Genomic DNA, 2,625 nt, shown 5'->3' on the forward strand with positions numbered 1-2,625 from the left:
ATAGGTCTACAAGTTTAAAGAATGCTAACATTTAGAGGTCAACAAAGGAAAATGAGAAGAAATAAACATGCTTTAAGAAGGAAGGACTAGGTGATTGTGTCAACTAGTCCCTCTACTGAGAGGACAAGTAGAATGAGAAAAGAAAAAGACCTGTCTTTCGGATTTGACAACATGAAGTCTTTGGTGACTTTAGCAAGATCAGGTTGCATGCAGTGGTATGAAACTAGACTGGAGTTGGTTGAAGAGTGACAAGGAGGTGAAGTAGAGAAAGAAATGTGTAACCCACCTGGCCGGTGTGGCTCAGTGGTTGAGCATTGACCCATGAACCAAGAGGTCGCTAGTTCGATTCCTGGCCAGGGCACATGCCCAGGTTGTGGGTCCAATCCCCAGTGGGGGGCATGCGGGAGGTGGCCAATCGATGTTCTCTCTCATCGATGTTTCTATCTCTCCCTCTCCCTTCCTCTCTCTCTCTAAAATCAATAAAGAAGAAAAAATAATAATAAAAGAAATGTGTAACCTATGTCTTGAAATAGGCAGTAGCAGGAAGAGCTCTGGAATTCAAAAGGCACTCTTAAAGATGGTAGTTAAGCCCTGGCCGGTTTGGCTCAGCGGTTAGAGCGTTGGCCTGCAGTCCGGAGAGACCCGGGTTCGGTTCCCGCTAAGGGCATGTACCTCGGTTGCAGTTTGTCCCCGGCCCTGGTCGGTCGTGCGGGTGGCAGCCACTCGATGTGTTCCTTTCAAGTCGATGTTTCTCTCTCTCTCTCTGTTCCTCTCTCTCCCTCCCACTCTACCTGGGCAAAAAATGGAAAAATGTCCTCGGGTGAGGATAAAAAAAAAAAAAAAAGATGGTAGTTAATAAAGCAACAGCATGCACTGATGGGAATAGACCAAAAGAGGAGAAACTAGTGATTTGGGAAAGATGGGAGTAACTGAAGGAGTGAAGTCCTTGAGTAGGTGCGAGGTGTCTACAGCAGAAATAGAGGGACTGGTCTTCAATATGAGGAGAGACAGTCCCTCCATGTGACTGTCAGAAGAAGATGGGTGCAAAGAGGATTGTAGATCTGGTGGCGAGATAGGAAAATTCCCATTTGAATTCATCTCTCTTCTTAATGAAGGGTGATATAAGGTCATCAGCTGAAGGTGAGGACAGAGGCTGTGATTGGGGAGACAGGAGAAAATATGAAATGATTAACTCTAAGAGTGTGGAAATGAACATAACAGGATTGCTATGTTATTAATGCCCATTTGAGGTCTGCAATCAATAATTTAGAGTGAAATCAATTGAGTTGTGTGGTTTTAGGTTTTCTCTAATAACATTAGGCTGCTCTGATACACACGTGGAGTAGGTGGGGCATTGTGACTAACCTGGGTTGTGCTTGGCCAGGCCAGAATAAAGATGGGAGAGTGAGCTGTAATAGTTTTCTGTACTATATAACAAATTACCGCAAACTGAGAGGGTTAAAACAACTTGCATTTATTATCTCACAGTTTCTATTAGAAGTCTGGGAAGAAATTAGTAGGGTCTTTTCCTTCAGGGTCCCATCAGGTTTCAATATGTCAACGGAGGCTGCAGTCTCATCAATCTTGACTAGGTAAGATATCCACTTCCAGGCTCCCTCAGGATGTTGGAAGAAATCATCTCCTTGAAGCTGTTGGACTGAGGTCCTCATTTTCTTGCTACTTTTCAAACAAGGATGGCTCTCAGTTGCTAGAAGCCAAGTTCCTTGCCACATGGTCCTCTCCATAGGCCCTTTCACAAAATGGTAGCTTATTTATTCAAAGCTAGCAAGAGAGACTCTCTATAACTCTAGTCTGCTAGGATGGAGTCTTAAGAGAGTGGCATGTCATCACTCTTGTCATATTCTATTGGCTAGAAGAAAATCACAGGTTCTACTCACACTTAAGGGGAGGGGATCACACAGGGCATGAACACCAGGTGGTGGGGATCACTGGAGGTCACTTTAGGTTCTGTCATCCACAAGGGCTAGAATAGTAAAGATGTTTTCCAAGGAATAATTATAATGATGAATAATAAAATCTAAGCTGAGTGTACTAGTTTTCTATTGCTACAAAACAAATTATCACAAACTTAGCAACTTAAAACAACAATGTTTATTATCTCACAGTGTCCATGTATTAGAAGTCCAAGCACAACTTAGCTGGGTTCTCTGTTCGGGGTCTCACAGGGCTGCAATCTAGATGTTGGCCAGGGTTGCAGTCATATATTAGGCCATATATTGTTCCATATTCTCTTGCAAGCTCATGTGGTTGTTGGCAGAATTTAGTTCTTTGTGATTGTAGAACTGAGGCTCTCAGATCCTGAGGTTTGCCTCAAGTTCCCTGCCATGTGGCCCTCTCCACAGCTTAGTAGCTTGCTTCCTCAAGGTTAGTAATTAAGTTTCTTGTGTGCTAGCAAGAGCTAGCCAAATAGATAGATAGACAGATGGATGGATGGATGGATGGATGGATGGATGGATGGATAGATGATAGATAGATAGATAGATAGATAGATAGATAGATAGATAGATACTCTCCCATCACCTTTGGCATATTCTGTTGGTTAAAAGCAACTCACAAGTACTATCCATACTCCAGGGAAGGGGATTATACAGGGCATAACACCAA

This window comes from Molossus molossus, unplaced genomic scaffold (genome assembly GCF_014108415.1).
Source record: "Molossus molossus isolate mMolMol1 unplaced genomic scaffold, mMolMol1.p scaffold_m16_p_2, whole genome shotgun sequence".
Lineage (NCBI taxonomy): Eukaryota > Metazoa > Chordata > Mammalia > Chiroptera > Molossidae > Molossus > Molossus molossus.